This window comes from Protopterus annectens, chromosome 17.part0 (assembly GCF_019279795.1).
Source record: "Protopterus annectens isolate FY-2018-M chromosome 17.part0, PAN1.0, whole genome shotgun sequence".
NCBI classification, from domain to species: Eukaryota; Metazoa; Chordata; order Ceratodontiformes; family Protopteridae; genus Protopterus; species Protopterus annectens.
Window position 1 is genome coordinate 735,008,761 of NC_056751.1, and position 19,284 is coordinate 735,028,044.

Here is a 19,284-nt window from a genome sequence, read left to right on the forward strand (position 1 = left end):
TGCTCTTAGTAAAAAGACATTTTTTTTTTATCTTAGTACTTTGCTGGCACTTTTGCAAGCGTCTTCCAGACAGTATGTAAAACATCAGTAGAAAAAACATTTGTAAGACTCAGTGCAGACTATTCAATGACATCGGATCTGCAGACCCTCAAATCTGGGAGTTTTTTTCCAAATCTTCCATTCTAGGTGAATGGAAGTGTAATCTATATATAGGGTGATTTAATCTCATAATCTGTGCTCTTATGAAGTATTATGGGACAGATTTAGCTTTCCAAAGGGAAAAAAAAATCTAATTGAGATGTCTGCCTCCATTAAGGCATTCAGGGATAAAAAAATAAATAAAATTAGGAATGAGTACTTATTTTGCTCCATGTACCTTTGGAAAGTGGAGTAATTCACAAAAAGATAAAAATATGCTTTTTTATCTTTTGCATGTAGTGGTCCTTTAAGGAGATTTTGAAAGAAAGGCCCTGGGTTGGATGGATAATTCCTTTGGTATTTGGGAAGAGGAGACAATAACAGTTGGTTGACCCTTTGCATTAACTTGCTTCTCTCTTCAATCTTCTTAACCACTAGAGCTGAGGAATTTCCAAATAGTATGTCTTTTCTCAGAAGGGCATTTAAAAGTTGGGTCTTTTCAATCTTTGGGAAGTTCAGTACCTTTACCGAAGCATTTCTATACATAACAGAAAAGTAGCAGTAGCAGCAGCTCTGGAGACAGCATCCGCAGCATAAGCATACTTTATAGCAAGTTTAGTGACTTGAGAAGCTAACCATTTCCAGCATATAAGAAGTAACAGACTTGGGGAGGTTAGCTAAAGATTGCTGCTGCATATTTGCTAAAGTAGACAAACAATACTATGAGAAATTGTTTTAGCAATGGCCCTAAAGACCACAGCAGAATATGTGTAAAATAAACTTTTTTTACCAAATTTGTCAAAGGCACAACTATCCTTGTCATTTGAGATAGGACTGGCTGAAAAAAAGGTTTTCTAGATAAATAATGGCAAGGGTCTGCAATCGGGGTCTTCTAAGAAACGTATGAATATCTGATACTCTATGGAAACTGTCAGGTTTCTTTGGAGATGGAGCCTGAGGGTCTACAGAAACTCCTGCTCTAGTAAAGACATACTCTAAAACATCTAAACCGGGGGGGGGGGGTTTAAGGTAGCTACAGGATTAAGGAGAGTCTACGCTGAGGAGCTCATCACATCTCTTTTGTGAATTCAACATCTCTTTTCCTTCCTACGGAAAAAAAAAACTTTAAGTTTTGGAGATTATTATCTACAAAAGGCATTTTTCTTATTTGGGGAATTTGAGGAAATAGTTCTATAAGATTCTGCTGGCCGCAGTGGTACAGTGGTTAGCATTGTCGCCTCACAGCAAGATGTTCTCGGGTTCAATTCTTGGCTGGAGCACCTTCTGTGTGGAGTCTGCATGTCCTCCCTGTGGTCGAGTGACATTTAAAAAGACATGCAGGTAGGTGTGTGCATGAATGGGTGTACCTTCTTTGAAGGTTGGGCTGGCACTGTAAAAATCCACTGCCAATCATTAGCAGACCAGAGTTCTGCTGTGGCGACTCCCAAATGCTGAAAGACATTAGTTTAGTTCTATCAGATTCTGACTCACAAGCAGGGGGGGAAAGAGATTTGTGAAGCATAGTTCAATCCTTCCTGATCATAATCAGAAATAATTTCTTCCACAGTGGAAGAAGGAACTCTCTTCCTCTTTACTGAAATGGAGAAAGAACAGTCCAAAAAAGAAGCCTTATGGGAACAGTTTTCCTTCATAAGACTAGCATGAAATTAAAAGAACTCTCTATTCCCTTTTTGAGAAGTGTGAGTTAGCGACGGGTGCTTTGCAGTCTGAGTCTGCCTCTTTGGAGTCTTGAGGTGTATGGTCTTTGGTGTTGAATCTACGGGCTGGACTTCCATGAGCATCCCATCGATATCTTCCTACACCAGTACTTGGTGTATGTCTAACCTCACCTTCAGACAAAATAAATGTGTTTTTCTCTCTCTTCCCATCCGACTCTACCAGAAAAAACAGCCTGCAAGGTTCCCAGGCCATAGCAGCCTCCAATGGGGGACTTACTGAAGATCTCAGTAGAAGCAGACTGCGAGTCTGAGGGCTGCTTCTGTGAATTCGTTGGTCTCAGACTACAAGAGAGATGGACATCCATGTTCTGTCACTCCTCCCTTTTGTCAACTTCTTTTTCGTCTGAGGAGGAAAGACCAGATCTGGGGAATCAGATGACAGTCACTTATGCCAGATCTCTCAGATGTTTACTTTCAAGAGATATTCTGAAGGAGTTAAGCCTACTGCTGACTGTTTTAGACGTAAAGGACAGACAACTCTGACATGATCGAATACCATTTTCATCACCCAGACAAAGAGAACTACAGACATAAGAGACCATTTTCAAAAATCTCTAGATAAAAAGGAAGAGACCCCAGTGAGGTGCTTATCTGCATAATGTCTGTGTAGCTGAAGCCAATCTCCAGTACTACAAGCCAAAGCCTGAATAGCGTACAAATGGCAAGAAATCCTGAATTTGAGCTTGTCCGTACTTCCTTCTTACACTAGCATTTTCTCTTGCACTAAGGGTGCACATATGGTGCACGAGGAAGGAGAATGAAGCTTTGTAGACTGACTGGACATAAGGTATTCTTGGCAGGATATGTCCTGTATTGTAATGGCTACTGCAGTAATAAAGAACATCAACATTAGTGGACTTATCAAACTCATTTAACATGGTGTCATGTTCCTTAATGCTGCTCTCAAAAGCACTGGGTTCACTTTTAATGTTCTCATTTACTTTCTGCCTATCCTAGTAACTGATCACTGGCGGTTAGATGGTGCAGTTCCAATCTCATCACAGCTTATAGTGACCAGAGGAGTACCAAGGCCCAGTACCTGTCCTACTCATCTTTACTCTCTATGGGAACCACACATTTCACTATGCACAGCCTACGACACTCATCCAGGATCTAATGATTCTACACTTGCCATCTTTGGCAGGTCACCTGCCACCAACATCTCTCTTCTTCAAACTTACTATCATAAACTGCAGGCTTGCCTAATTAATATGGGTCTTTATTTTACTTATTTTATTTTAAATTGTTAAACAGGTAGGTGGATTTGTCCAAGAGCCCTTTTCAGTCACAAAATGGGCCAAAGGCAACATACAATGAAAGAATGCAACACAATGCATATGCATAAAATAATATGAACAACATGCAGACAGGGTAAAACAACATACACCAGTAAGGAGTCTAAAACATGACATACAAGTATATAGAAACAAATAATATAGATAGAATAAGTGTAACTGATAAAGAAGGTATGAAGTACTAAGTAGAAGATCATACTATATACATGAAATGGATAAGAGATTAGAAAGGGACAGAGAGGTAGCCACCAAGGCCTTCACCTGAAGGCCTCTTAAAACTAAATCACTGTTCTTCCCTATGCCCCTTCCTTCAGTGTCCTGAAGCACACATCCACAGTCATCACTGGACTCAAGAATATCTTCCAGCAATACCTCACTCTCAGTTACAGCTTTGGACATGACACCTACAGAAAAAGTACGGTACACAAAACCCCTTAACAACCAACTTATTACGTTATAGTACATTCAAAATAAAGTATAATTGTAAGTATATATAATATGTGTTATATAAAACATTAAGAATGACACTATTGCAACTTTGTGGCATACACAGATGAAGCTGTCACTATGACCAACACAATATGAGTTTGATTAGTGGCCCAGATGCTGGAGAAGAGAGGTGAAGGGGGGGGGGGGCTGGGAGTGAACATGTTCACATTGTCTCTCCCCCATCCTGGGGAAGATAGTCTGGCACACTGCAGTGCTGACACCTACTGGAGGTATGTTACATACAATATATGCACAAGGACATCTGCTTAGCTCTCAGAGTTACAGTGTCAGTCTCATGGGGTGTGCAGGAATGTGCATATAAAACATAGGATGGCATAGCAGGCACATATATCAGCATACATGTAAACTGTTGCGGAAGGGGTTAGGCATTTCCAGGAAAAACCTTGATGGCTGCATGGATGACAGCCTGGTATGATCAGCTCTATCTCCAACGGGAATAAATGGGAGATTGACTGCAGGAGGGCCAATAGTTGTAGGTAGCAGGAAAAGGGATAAAAAAAAAGAAAGACAGACGGCCATTACCATGAATCTGTAGATTATACAGATGGTATATCTGACGATTACTTTGGAGAATTACAAGACCATTATAAAGCCCCTGGTCCTCTGGCTGTAAATTTGAAATCTCCAAAGAAGTATTTTCATGGAGTGTCAGTCTGTTTTCCATATTTTTTATGTAGTCCTTTGTCACTTTTTCAGCACAGCTGAGTTCCAGAATCTTATTTATAGGTTTCGTTTTTCCAAATCTCCATTCATTCTCAATAACATTTTGTCCTTCAGAAAAAACAATATAAAACCTTGCTGACGTCCCCTTTCGTCCATGAACAAGAAGTGGTGCTTGATTGTCATCCTGGGCACGACCAACACCTGTGAAAAAGCAGAATAAACAATGAGTTTGTGAATGTGAATCAAATGTCCAGTATCACTCCAGTCACATGTAACTCCAAGTCTGAAATTTAAACTGACCTCAGTTTTTAAAATGAGAAGCTGTGCACTGTTTTCAGAACATAAACGCCTCGACAGCAAAGTTTTACATCAGAGGCACACTAAGTAATAAACTCTATGCTGAAACAATATTTTACATGAGTTGTGACATGATAGGCCCATCATACATTGCTGAGTCATGACAGGCCCATCATACATTGCTGAGTCATGACAGGCCCATCATACATTGCTGAGTCATGATAGGCCCATCATACATTGCTGAGTGCAAATGTCAATGTCACGACACTGAGCATGATCTGCAACACTCAACTGATTTTCACACTGCATTTCCTTTAGGCTTTCAGCTAGCTTGTGTAGGTTAGAGAACAGCAATATTTCTATAACTTTCCTTTAAGCAGAAAAAAGAACATCTGTATAGATGTAGTACACAATTACTTCTATCATATCATTATCATATCTTTGTATTTTAACACCATGAGATATATTTACAACATACAAATTATAATGATACAGATACATAACATCCCTACTTTAAACATTTACCACAGCTGTGGAGAAAGCCAACTTGCAGTTTTAAGCACTGCACAAGTTATTCAGCTATCGGATTACGTAGCATCTTCACTGAAACACAATCCATCAAACCACTCATTAAACAAGCGATCAAGCACAGTTTTATGACTTGCTGATGTTCTGTAACCTCTTACCTATTTACAGTAGTCAAAGGGCTGGGAGGATGGCCTAATGGAAGGGCTAGGAGGGTGGCCTTATGGTTAAGGTGTTTGCCTTACAAACACAAGGTGCAGGGTTTGAGTCTCACAAGGGATAATTGGCTTGGCTTAAAATGGCTTGTAAGGAAAGTTATCCTAGTACTAATCCATGAATTTATAAGGGTACACAGGTTAAAGCCCAATACTTGAGGGTATAGAGGACTTTGGCTTGCTTAAAAAAACTTTGTGATTGCTAGCTCAGTTTGTCTGCTCTGAAGGAATATAATTCACTGGGAAGCAGGCCAATCTGATGAACCATCTATCCATAAACAGCCCATTTTTTGCACACGTCACTTCAGCAGTGAGAATCATGTAGAGCAGAGGTTTACACTGCTGGGTAGCTAACCCTGCCAGAGCAGCACTCACACCTACGGCCAATTTAGACTGTCCAAGCCACCTTCTGCATTTCTTTGGAATGTCAGAAGAAACTGGAGCACATGAACACAAACACAGGGAGGACATGCAGACTCTCACAGAAGGCACCCCAGTCAAGAATCGAAGCGGGGAACCTCTTGCTGTCAGGTGACAATGCTATCTGCTGTGCCACTGTGCCACCCAATCTGAAACAATATCCACCATAAATAAAACTTCAATGCACACTATAGCTATAGACATAGCAGAATGCCTTCTCAAATACTTCATACAGAAGGTAATCTGTTTAGTCAGGCTATGCACACAATATTTTGTAAACAATGCGGGTCATCTTCATGGTACCTATTGGAATACCCTCATGTAATGGATTCTGCTAAATGGCAGGCTTAGAAACTGCCAACTCTTTAGCTTACAGGTGACAATGCAAGTCAGTTATCCTTATCCATTCCCAGATGAAGATGGGTCCACAGCCTACCTCATTTATAGCCACACATCTAACAACTCTGTTTTCCACCTGTATGGCAGCGGCACCTCGATTCGATCTCCAAGGGCCACTTTCTCAACATTATACATCTTTAACAGCATTTCTGGCTTTTACTGCTGTGACTAAAGATCTATCATTTAATATCAGATGATGTTGCATGCTCCTGATTGCATTTCCTTTTTCAGTTTCAGTCTTGCAATCTCCAGAATGACCCATAAAATTCCCCAGTCATTTCAAACTACATTGTGTAGGATTAAGCCCAGTACTTACCCTTTTCTACATTTTATATTGTTTCACATTAATGTCTACTACCTGCTTTAGGTAAACCAGAAGCCTTCTATGTATTTTCCTACTTTCTGAGGTCTTACCTCAAACCATACATTCATTCAACGTGACCTTTATTATACCTATTCTTCTTTTTTTCCTTGACCCCAGTAATCACTGTCACATGGTGATATCTTATGTGACAGCTTGCCATAATCAGAATGTGCTCACTTCTGTACGTTTACTAGCTACCTTACTAAAAGTGAAGGCAACCACATCTTGCTGTTGCTCCAAAACATGTCTAGCAGCTGTGACTATGCTCACCACAGTATCTACTGCCTTATCTACTGTCAAACCCTTCTTTGCAGGACATCATACATGCCACACCCAAGGCTGCCTCTTAATGTTTCAACCAGTCCCTCTTCAAACTGAAAATGATTTACTAACGTGGAAGTTCTACTGCACTGCTAGCTAAACTTTACACATTTTTTTTTCTATGAAATCTGCATTGTCTGTAATCACTTCATGTTTTACAGTTTAAACATTTTGAAACAGGCTACTCTTATATAAGCAAACTGCATAAACAGCGCTTATACTTTGTCTCTCACTGCATTAAGCAATGAAACATTCTGCTTGCCTAACCTGACAAGAACAAACTGACACTGTTTCAGTACAAATTTCCCATTCATCTGGTATCTTATCAAAAGTGAGATGGTCAAATGCTGAAGCAGGGCAATTGCCACCACAAGTTTTACCTGGGGTCTCTACAAGTAGTACTTGCTGATTGCTGTAACTCAGAGTAATCTCAGTAAATTGTGCAACACAGACAGCTTTCCTTCTACAAGGAACATGTGTGGGTTTGCCCCCAATGAAAAAGTCTGGTTTTGAAAACCATGACCATCTTCCCACCTTCAACCAGCATAGTTTTTGACAAGAAGTGTTTTTAAGATCCTTCTACAAAGTCTGTTCTTCCACAGTCATCGTGACGCCCAACCACTGGACCAGTAATCAGGGAGCCTCAATCCTCACCACTGGCAACAGTGGGGGACGTTCATGAGAGAATAACAGGTATACACACACAGTATTTCCAGATGCAGCTCTCTGCATCAAGTGCACACAGAGACCACAGTCTGTCTGGGACCGGTTTCTCACTCTTCCTCCAGATCCCCAATAAGACCCCCACTGGCATAGCTACACAGTTGAGATCTCAGCTGAATGACCAAGCCAAGACCCCCAGATCCCTCTTTATCCAACCAATGCTTCATGTCCCTGCCCAAGTAGCTGACACACACCCTCTCTGAGGTTTGATTTACACACACACACACACACACACCTGGGAAAGGCTGAGGCAGGTTTACTAGCTATGCCCCTGCTGCCCAGACTATAAAGGTAGTTTTTACTGCCACCAGTCACTAAATGGACAGCTACATTAAGGTCCTTAACAAAGGTTGACCAATTTTACTGTGTAATATTAATATTCATACAAATGGTAGTTTGACCAAGAGCAAGGCTATTAGGAGTGGCCCACACAGTGTCACCAAATAAATATGCAAGTACTCTCAAAACTTAAATATTTCTACACAGATCAGCCACAATGAAAGGTTTAAATATATTTAATAATAACTAGTAAAAGAACAAGACAATACTAAATATATATTCACAGTGACATCAGAGTTGAAAACCACAGGAAATATTGAAAATAACATTGCAGTACAGGCTCACACAAATAAAGAAAAATATCTAAACTAAGCTTCACTACATTCCTGACTGTATCTAAGAGAATTACTATAACCTTAGAACTTACTAATATAGCAAGGCAGATGTGGTGAATGTTTTTTCTTGTTGTTGTTGTCAGTCCAACACAGAATACAGAATGCTCTGTCTCACTCAGAGACTTCTCAAAATAATATCTAAAATATTACTGCGGGGGATAGCTTGCAGGATGATCTCACTTCTTGTCATCTGACTTCTAGTTCTCATGCAAACCCCCATTGCTGACAGCTGGCAGCATTTAGCGTCTACCTGTGAAAATACATATATAAGGGCTTTTGCTCAGAGCTTGGGAGATGCTGGAAATCATAGAGCAATTGCATTCATTTATACTTTAAAAGTAGCAATTAGTTCACTCCAAGGACAATACAGAAAACTTCCTACCACGGACCTGTCAGATAGCACATTATGACCTGGCTTATAGCGTAATTTAATTTCAGATATTTTCTGAAGTTTGCTGGACTGAAGTTAACCCGCCAGTTTCCTCTGTTAAAATATATGCATTTAAGCAGTTACAATAGTGCCAATCGTGCATGTACATTTCTGTTCTCTTCCATTAGGGCACACTGTGGTTACATTTCAAACAAACATTTTAAAAATTCCTTTTCAACACAAACATCTGTACCAAGCAGTTTGATATACACATGCAGTTATAATACACTGTAACACAAGCATCTTATATGACATACACTTCTAATACATTTGTAACACCAGCATCTTGTATGAATTAGTTTGATATTCACAAATGACATATAATCATCCAAAAACATCCAGCTAGCTGTGCTGGCAGTATCTCCTTTTGTGACTGTAATATTAAAAGAATCCTCCACAGAGAACACACTGACAGCATTTTGGATGCTTCTTTCGTCCTGTACATGCACCACATAATTTAGCCTTTTCATAACATTGCAATGTCACACTGCAGATATTTTTTTACATTATTTGCTTGCTTTACAGTTAAAGCTGTGTATCTTAAATTGTCTTCATGACAATAATCTCTTGTATAAAACTGCTTTATAACTGGAATCAGTTCTTATATTTTTTCTCATGCAAAATATGCTTCCAGTAAATCACCTTTACTCCAAAGTCATATAAACTTGCTCCTTCAAAGTAATCAGTCATAGCATTTCTTGTATACCAAACACTTATCCATAGAAAATTTGCTTTCAAAACAGTTATTACCATAACATAACATAGCAATCAGAATGCTGCAGTGGTATCATTGTCACCTCAAAGCTAGAGGTTTTCCAGTTCAATTCTTGGCTGGAGTACCTTCTGTGCAGAGTCTGCATGTCCTTCCTGCATTTAGGTTTTGTTTTTTCCGGGTGCTCTGGTTTCCTCCCATGTTACAAAGACATGCTTCTGGAGTGTTTCTCCCTGAACATCTGCTGAAAATTGGCCTTGTTCCAAGTCAGACTTTCCCAGTAAACAAATGTTAAATAAATAAACAGAAGAGGGCACTGCTGTAAAATAGCTTTGTTTAATAAAACATAAAGCAAAATGTCACAGCTCCAGTCATTTAAAGTGCTATAATATCAAACGTTACTCTCTGCAATTATTTAAAACACACACAAGCCACAACATAAAACTCACAGACACACACACACAGCACCACATTAACTCCCTCACAAACAAACACACTTTATTGCACAAGCACATCTGCACTTAGATACACATATTCACTATTACCTAGAAATTTATAAAAGTATATGTGAACTATCTGAATATAATAAAGAAAGGGAGTACTTAAAAAACAAAACTATTAAAATACAAAATCAAATAATCTTTAACAAATGCAATTTCCTAAGCATAATAATGCATTCCAGCATGGGCAATATAGGTAAATTACAGATCTTCAAGGGGCAGACAGGCCTCACAACAGTCCTTTATTTAACTATAATGCCCACCCTGCATTACTGCTTGTGTGTGTATGTGTGTGTGTGTGTGTGTGTGTGTGTGTGTGTGTGTGTGTGTGTGTGTGTGTGTGTGTGTGTGAACATATGATTAGATTATATCAGCATTTGTCAACCTCAACAATGATTGACCACCACAAAGTCGACCACAAAGCATCCACTAGGCAATCATCAACCATACATACAACAGCAGCAAACACTAAAGCAAACGATTGGAAAACAGCTTTGCATTTGTGATCATTAAACCGAAACAAAAGATACATGCCTAATACCACCAGAAAAGTACAACTGTGTACATTGTACTTACCCATAATGCTTGAATTCTTCACTGCTTCACTAGCCTGTACAGGTTTGCTTCCTGCACAGTACCAAAACTGGTCAGCTGCACAAAGCTCTCTCCCGTGCCTTCAGTCAGACTGCTGATTGGTCAGCCCAGTGCACAGAAATCATTAGTCAGAGTGAACATTTCTTCAGGACCTTCTTGTCCATAAAGAGCAAAGGATCATATTTATCCTGAAAGTTAAACTGAAATACAATAGCAGCAAAGCGCATTATATATTCACTAGTAAACTATACACACAAAAAAAGGGTATAGAGAGTGGGTGCGACTACTGCAGCACTGACGAATTTGAACATCTACACAACTGTATTCTGTTCATCACTCCCACTGCTGCAGTATCCTTTTGGCTATATGGGTTGATAACCAAAACCTATCCAACCTGGAAAGAGGAAAGATAAGAAAATGTGCTAGCAAAGGCTGTTCTGGTCCTGGAAAAGGAATACAGTTCATAATGCTTTGTAAAGGTATTAACATAGAATCATGTAGTCTGTCCTAGAATGCTTCTACAGTCAACCCCTTTCCAGTATCCCATCGAAGAAGCCAAGGCTCCAGCAGGACGTACCCTGTTATTGCCTGAAATATATTTATAAATAGTGGGTATAACAGGCAACAGCAAGTACAGTCTTCATGTGATAAACCTTAAAATTGCCTGATGAGCAGATTCAAAGAGACACAGTTAACTTTTGAAGCTGTTGAAGGCTGATGCCCCCAAGGGAAGGGCCTTGTCTGAAAAACCAAGACCAGAACCTCTCTCAAGTGAACCATCTCCGGCCTATTGGGACTGAGACACACTCCAGTCTGAAACCATCAGAACTGAGAAAGTCAGAAACCTGGAGGAACAGGGAAACAGACATTCCCAGATCCCCCGATGCCTCCCTAGGGAAAACCGGAACCTGGGAATCAGAAACTGCAGGAATTGAAAGAGGAGAAACCAGTTGAGGAGCTGGGTCCTCCCTGAACTTGAACAGGCTGGGAACACCAAAAGACTCATCCCTATCTGGGACCAAAGGAAACTCCTCATCATCATGTCCATCTCTGAAGGTAAAATGCTCTTACAGGACCTGGAAGAGGCTGAGGAATGAGTGGACTTAGATGAGGAAGCCCATTGGGATCCCACCACTCTGCAGTGTTCTTGATCTGGGGAATGACTCTTGCATCTAGGATCCGAAGACTTCAGATCCATAGGGGATCTAACTGAGAGGTCAGGAATAGAAAAAAACAACTCTGGATCCGACGAATGCATCAGGTCTGAATGTTGAAGCTCAACCTACCTCAGATCCGTGGGAGCTAAAGGGTCCAGAGAAACAGAGGTGGGTCCGAGGCTCTCTGATCCAAGGGAACTTCAGTGCTGGAAAGCGGATTCTGAGCCAACATATCCAAACCTGCTGAAGACTGCTTCAGATCTGAGGGGCTAGGATCCAAGAGTCTTGGCCCTTTTTGAGCCGCTGGAGGAGAAGCCCCCGTAGAGGCAGTGTAGGCGCTCCTCTTAGAATCTTTGTGGCTGCTAGGAGAGGGGGAGCCCAAGACAAAGGAACCCCTTGAGCCACACCCTTGAGTGTGAGTTTGTACCAGCGATCTGCTAATGCCAGAGGATTGAATGCTGCACAAATTGAATATGCAGCCTCGAGATGGACGAATCCCAGACAATACAAACATTTCTTGTGGGCATCAGAATTTGGCATCTTCTGCCCACAAGAAGAACATCTTTTGAATCCGTCTAGCTTGTCTGTCATGAAACACACACACACACACACACACACACACACACACACACACACACACACACCAAGAAGAAAAATGCCCCAACAAAAAAAAATCCCCAAAAAACTAAACTAAGGGGAGGGGGAGAGGATAGGTGCCAAAGGGGAAAAGAGGCAAAGGAAAACAAACTCCCAGTGCTAAACTTGAGGTAGAGAGGGAGGAGAGGAAAGAAAGCACTAACTCACAAGAAAAGTAGAAAAATGCACCACTTAACTGAGAAAAATGCAAGAAAAACCCAATGAGAAACCTTAATCCATGCTGTGAGCCAGGAATCATGGAAATGGTTTATTTGGAGATGGCTTTGCCCTCTGCCCCTGCAGTAAAGCTAGCCAGCAATTAATAAGACTTTCTGAAGAATTTAGTCCTGTCTAGATAGAATCTGAGCTGTCTGTGCACATCTAGAGAGTGCAGGATCCTTTCCCCCTTGTTCTGTGGGTTAGGGAAAAAGGTGGGCAAATGAATGGATTGGTTGAGAGCCACACAGGACACCACTTTAGGCATGAAGGATGGGTTAGTCCTGAGGGAATCCTGTCAGCATGGAAGACGATGAAGGTCTCCACAGCCATGAGTGCTTGTAGCTCGGACATCCTTCTGACTGAAGTGATGGTCAGAAGAAAAGCTGTCTTCCAGGAGATAAATTTTAGCTCTAATGACGATGCTGGCTCGAAGGGGGGCAGGGTGAGCTTTTCCAACACAAAGTTAAGGTCCCAAGCTGGGGTTGGTGCTCTTCTGGGTGATCTGAAGTTGCTAGCCAAGTTGTTTGATCAGATGCTGTGAGGAAAGGGGCTGTTCAGTGGGGAAATGAGCAGAGATAGCACAGGCATGAATTTTAATAGAGTTAAAAGAGAGACCACTGTGTAGCAGGTCAACTAAGTAATCCAGGATGGGGGGGGGGGGGCTGTGCTGTATCGGCTCCCTTAGCCTGAATCCAGGTGCAGAATATTTTCCATTTGTCAGCATAAGACTTTCTAGTGCTAGGGCATCTGGCCTCATGTATAACATCTAGAACCTGTTTACTGAGGTTGGCAGATTGATCAGTGGTTAGGGAATAAGCCAAGCTGCCAAACTGAGGGTCTGCAATTTGGGATACATGAATTCTCCTTTCCTCTGTGTCAGGAGGGTTGGAATCTGAGTGAGATGCCATGGTGGCAGTGGGAACAGGCTGTGCAGCAGTGGGTACCAGTGCTGGTGAGGCCAGTTTGGAGCAATAAGAATTGTCCATGGTTTTTCCTCCTTTATTTTGAGCAGTACCCTGGGGATGGCAGGTAGTGGAGGAAAGGCATAGACCGATAGATTGAACCCGGGGAAGAACAAAGGCACAGACCAACAGACTGACCCAGGGGAAGGACAAAGGCACAGACCGACAGACTGACCCAGGGGAAGGACAAAGGCACAGACCAACAGACTGACCCAGGGGAAGGACAAAGGTACAGACCGATGGACTGACTCAGGGGAAGGGCAGGGCACAGACCGACAGACTGACCCAGGGGAAGGACAAAGGCACAGACCGACAGACTGACCCAGGGGAAGGACAAAGGCACAGACCGACAGACTGACCCAGGGGAAGGACAAAGGCACAGACCAACAGACTGACCCAGGGGAAGGACAAAGGCACAGACCGACAGACTGACCCCGGGGAAGGACAGGGCATCCACTTTCCAAGCCACGCAGTGATGCTTCCTGGTGCAGAACTTGCTGAGCTGATGGTTGGTGTGGGAGGCAAAGAGGTCGACCTTCGGGGTACCCCATTTCTGGGTTATTAGGCTTAAGGTTCTTTTGTCTAGCTGCCACTCATGTGGGTCCAGACGATTTCTGCTTAAGTGGTCTGCCAGAGAGTTGAGAGAACCTGGCAGGAATTGTGCTAACAGGTGGAGTTGCATGGCAGAGGCTGTGTGACAAAGGGTCATGGCCAGCCTCCATACAGGGTAGGAGTGAGTCCCTCCCTGCTTGCTGATATACCACATCACAGTGGTGTTGTCTGTTTTGATCAGTAGAGCCCCTGGGTAGAGAAGGGGCTTGAAAGCTGTCAAGGCATGCTGGACAGCTATCATCTCTTTTTGGTTGATGTACAGATGGATTTGCTGTGGGGTCCATTGGCCCTGTATGCACCTGCAGTTCAGGTGTGCACCCCAGGCATAGTCTGATGCAATTGTGATGAGGTTCTGGGTGGCAGGGAGTGGTGAAAAAGGTAGTCCCTTGTTGTGGGAGCATGCTGCTGCCCACCAAAGAAAATCTTTTTTGAGGCAAGGTATCATGGGTATAAGAGTCTCCAGGTCTTGAGAGTGTTGACACCAAAGGCTTTTTAGGTACCATTGAAGTTTCCTCATATGCAGTCTGGCATATGGAATGAGTAGAATGCAGGAGGCCATGAACCCCAGAGCTTGCAGGATTTTCCTTGCAGATAACTGGGGTCTGGTGGCTAGTTGAGAGAAGTAGGCTGTCAGGAAAGTTTGCTTTTCTGGTGTAAGGAATGCCATCTAGGATGCTGTGTCCAGGCTTGCTCCCAGGAATATAGCCCTTTGGGTGGGTACTTGTTTGGATTTCATTTCACTGACTGTGTATCCTAGGGAGGTTAGTAGGGACTTTACAAAGGCCAGGTGCTTGAGCAGATTTTCCTGGCTGTCTGATTGAATTAGGCAGTCGTCCAAGTATGGGTAAATCTAGATATTCCTTTGTCTGCAAAAGGCAATGGATGGAGACACACATTTTGTGAAAACTCTGGGAGCAGTAGATAAGCCACTGGGAAGTGCAGAGAACTAAAAGTGGGAGGTAGGCCTCTTTTAGGTCTAGAGTGACTAGCCTAGCATGCTAACACTTCAGAATTACTATTAAAACATGCTAGTATAACATTGGTCAGTAGATGCAGCAAATGTCAAAATGTTTGATCGATGCTTCCAAATTATTAAAAACTTAAATGTACACAATAAACTCCACTCAAAAATATATAGAAAACACTTGTAATTGTCATAAATGCCGAATGATACAACTTGTAATTGTCATAAATATAAACATACCTAATAGGCTAAACTCAAAAATAGTAAAAACAATTGAATCATATTATTGTAATGATCCAAGTCAGAGAGACATGACAACGAACTGTGACGAAAGAGAACATGAGTACCTAAAAGAACGCTCACTGATGAAACTGACCTAATGTATGAGGGGTCTGTCAATTAAGAAGGGTCTCAAAGAAACTCCATCATTAAGTCCACAAGCTTTGTTTACATGGCTAGTAACAATACCTTTACACATCCAGTGACAATATCTTTACACGTACAGTGACTCAGAAAGTATATGTATTTAATCACTATGCAGATGGCAAGAGAGAAAGGGAACATTTATACGCAATAAATAGAGAAGAAACCAATCCCTTGGCACGACATGTATTAAATAATGATCTTACTCACAAATTTCTGTTTTTGGTTATACAGCTTGTCGATAAAAGCATTAGGCTGGGTAATTTTAAGAGCTATACAGAACAGTTAGAAACTAAATGGATCATTAGACTACAAGCAGACAAAGCTTGTGGACTTAATGATGGGGTTTCTTTGAGATCCTTCTTAATTGACAGACCCCTCATACATTAGGTCAGTTTCATCAGTGAGCGTTCTTTTAGGTACTCATGTTCTCTTTCGTCACAGTTCGTTGTCATGTCTCTCTGACTTGGATCATTACAATAATATGATTCAATTGTTTTTACTATTTTTGAGTTTAGCCTATTAGGTATGTTTATATTTATGACAATTACAAGTGTTTTCTATATACTTTTGAGTGGAGTTTATTGTGTACATTTAAGTTTTTAATAATTTGGAAGCATCAGACATTTTGACATTTGCTGCCATCTACTAACCAATGTTATACTAGCATGTTTTAATAGTATTTCTGAAGTATTAGCATCTATGTATAACAAAACATTTATGTTTTTAACATGTTTTCGAGACTGTGTTTTATTACATTAATGCTTTTATACAAAGTCGTTGTGAAACGTTTTATGAGAAGTATATGATTTTATGAAGAGCAGGTAGAAATAGATTAATTTAAATGTGTTTATTATTGCAGTGATGTGATTGGTTGACAGAAGTATTTATACAAGAGATTTTATTATTTTAGTATGTCTGAAGAAACGTTTGAGTCTTGAACGGGAAAGTTCTTATGTTTTTACAGTTTTTGTTCTACTCAATAAAGCTTTCTTTGTCCGAACCGTGGCGTCACCTCTTGAGTTTGTTTGTGTTAACCTTTACAAATCCCTGTCAATATTTAAAGCTGCAAGAATATCAGAAGGAAAACTAAAATTTGGAGGAACAAGGTGTGAGTTATGTCCATGTTGTCTGTTCACTCAGAATGGTGTACACTTAGTGTAGGTGTTACTGAACCCTGGGGTAAACCTAAAAAGTTTATTAATGACTTCTTTTTCGGAGACTTTATCTGGAGCTCAACCCTCCAAGAAAATAGACAAGGAGGTGTCCAGAAAGCATCCACTGGACTTTTCCAGATCCTCCACTCCTAGCTTTGACCCTACTCTTGAACCTTCTCTCAAGGTGTCCAAAAGATTGGATCTGAGTTTGCTGGATCCAAAAACTAAACTCTCGGATCCGTCAGCTTCTGATAACAGAACCACATCATCAGATCTGGCACACTCGGAGCCGAAGAAGCTCCCTAGCACCTGATATGCATCATCTTTAGATCCTGTTCCTTCCTGTATACCATTGCCCTTCCTAGACAGACACCATCATTCTAGGACCCCTTCAGTGGCCTCTTCTTGTTCTTCCAGGAGTCTGATAGAAGCAGATGGGGATAGAATAATGAGAAAACAGGAGTTCTCCTGACTCCTACCCCATCGGGTTGGGAGACCTTCACCAGTACTGCTCAGCCTGTTTTGGCTCCTTCTCTGATCTGACCTTCAGCTTTGGAAGCTCCTGGAGCCAAGACTTCTGGAACTATCCATGTTGGATCCAAATACTGCTGCATCATCTGCGCCGATACCTTCTCTGAGTGGACTGGCTCCAAGCGTATAGCAGCCAGTTAGCTATCAGAGCTGTAGTGCTGTTGCCAAGTCCGAGGTGCTTGAGTCAACTCCAAAGTTGTCAGAGCTGTCTCTGCTCCTCAGAGTCTCAGCTTTGGACAGTTTGGCACTGACGTCTGCCTCAGCTGGGCTCCCTTCAGATCAGAGGGAGCGGATGGTCCAAAAACATGTCTTCTTGGCATTGTCAACCTCCTTCTCACTAAGGTATTCTGCCTTTGAGGTAGTGGAGAGTGTGTTTTCTACTTCTAGAGGAAGGACAGTTCCCCTCCTTGGATCCATCTTCCTCATCGCATATGTCTTTGTGCCTTGAGCCCCAGCACTGTACTCCACAGGGTCAGCCAGCCGAAAGTCTTCAGACTACCCAGCAGGGTATACGCATGTCTTCTGATACTTCTCTGGAGCATCCTACTGAAGAAGTCTCTAGGAAGAGGAAGTGCAAGTGCAAGCACTTAGACTCTCCTCAAGAGCCAGCCACAGAAGATACCAATTTTGATGAGGGGGAAGGGTCCCCAAGATCACCACCTGATGACGTCTCCTTTGGAGACATCCTGGAGATTCTCAAGCAAAGAGGTGGTTGGTCAACCAATAACACTTCCCAAGAGAAATTGGTATTCCAGGAAGCCTTTTGGTCTGGCCCATCTACCGCCTGGGTGACTCTGCCCGCCAATGAGCTAATTGATTTGATCTCTAGACAAGTGTGGAATGAACCCAACCCTACTGGACCGATCCCCAAGAGACCAGGCAAGATCCTGGCACCACCAAAAGGAAGAGAATTTTGGAACAAAGGAGTACCAGTGGATGTCATGGTCATACAGGCGGCCACAAAGAAGGAATTTATGGAACAGACTTCATCTGTCCATACCCCTAAAAGGGAGACCAGGTAAAACCCTCTCTGCAGTGGACACAAGGTTTTTGACTCTGCAAAGAACCTTCTCTAGGAATCAACAAGTTGGTAAAAAAATGTGGTTCAGAAAATCCCTGGGTCCTTTCCATAACACACGTGGAGATAGTTCCCCAAGGAGCAGAGGGGAGAACTCTAATGGGAGACACCAACCACATGGCAGAGGAGGCCCACAAAATCAAGGATCTAGGGACTCCTTCTATGACAGATCCTACCAGCGCTCCTGAAAGGAGTTCCGATTATTCATCTCTGGAGCCAAACGGGGGTTGTCTATCCCTGCACCAGAGAATCTGGCCAGATACGAGGGTGCAAAGGATTATTTACAGAAGTTATATAATACCTTTTTACCTTCTCCCTTAACAGTAAACAAAATTCCCGATGTTCCACTCAGTCAAAGAAAAGTAGCAGCACTGGAAATAAAAAAGCTGCTAGAAAAAACAGTCATCCAAGAGGTCCTCCCAGACCAAAAATAATCCAGAACTTACTCAAGATTCTTTTTAGCGCTAAAGAAAACAGGGGCCTGGAGACCAATTTTGGATCTCAACAATCTGAACATAACAGTTCAGTATACAAAGTTCCAGATGGTCATTGTTCAGTCCATCTTGCCTTTCTTGAACAAGGACAACTGGATGTGCTCAACAAGTCTTCAGGATGCATATTATCATATATTATCATGCAGAAATGAACAGATGATACAGAAGATAAATAAGCACAAAAAGATGCAAGGGCTCCAATGAAAACCGGTAAATCCAAAATAAGATCCCAGAGATGCACAATAAAGCTCCCAGTCAGCGAAGAAATTGCCAAATGTACCACATGTTTTTTGACAGCGTAAACACTCAAGAGTCAATAAAAATCACACTTTTATTGCAATCACCAGCAGAAGATACCTATGCTTCTGGGGAGTCTATATTAGTTTGCAGAAAGTTATTTTCAGCGAACACCTTTATGTCGACCCCTAGTCAGTGAAAATCACTTCTGCTATTTACTGAATTTACCAAGGGGAAGGTAACTGGCAAACTACACAACTTTGCCCTTTTCCTCACTGTAGTGCAATCTTGGAGT

At 41.8% G+C, this 19,284-nt stretch overlaps 1 protein-coding gene across 1 annotated transcript in view; it reads right to left on the reverse strand.

Annotated features, from left to right (window-relative positions):
* LOC122791275 overlaps positions 1-19,284 on the reverse strand; it is an 802,728-nt gene that overhangs the window by 694,513 nt on the left and 88,931 nt on the right. The window contains exon 2 of the mRNA XM_044058947.1: positions 4,205-4,546. The gene's annotated coding sequence lies outside the window, so the exon portion shown is untranslated. The remainder of the gene's footprint in view (positions 1-4,204; positions 4,547-19,284) is intronic.